Source organism: Sinocyclocheilus anshuiensis, unplaced genomic scaffold (genome assembly GCF_001515605.1).
Source record: "Sinocyclocheilus anshuiensis isolate Anshui unplaced genomic scaffold, SAMN03320099.WGS_v1.1 scaffold364, whole genome shotgun sequence".
NCBI lineage: Eukaryota > Metazoa > Chordata > Actinopteri > Cypriniformes > Cyprinidae > Sinocyclocheilus > Sinocyclocheilus anshuiensis.
This window is the reverse complement of record NW_015555735.1, coordinates 90,468-90,874: the sequence shown is the minus strand read 5'-3', so window position 1 is coordinate 90,874 and position 407 is coordinate 90,468.

Genomic DNA, 407 nt, shown 5'->3' with positions numbered 1-407 from the left:
TCCACCCCCCACCCCCCATTGAAAGATTTCACAGATTCAGTTGAAATATTTTAATATTCCCTTCCAGACGGTTGCTGGGCTCTTCCCATAAAGCTGTTACTGCATGTGGTTGTGTGTGTTGTCTGACATCTTTCCTGTGACTGTCAGATTTGCTTCCTCTCAAACGTCATTACTTGACCCTTGCTTAGAATTGTGTTCTTATCAGAAACTAAAGGCTTTCCTGTTACTACTCGTGCAGTTTCACACATCGAGTTAGAATGCTTGGAACGTAGGTATCATTTCCTCCCCTCAAAAACAGTTTGTCAGATTCAGGTTCTTCTTTTTTGAGGGTGATTTATCTACATCGCTGCACATCTGGGCTGCAGCTGCGATTAATGTGTAAGAGATCTGTTTAAATTATAAGGAAA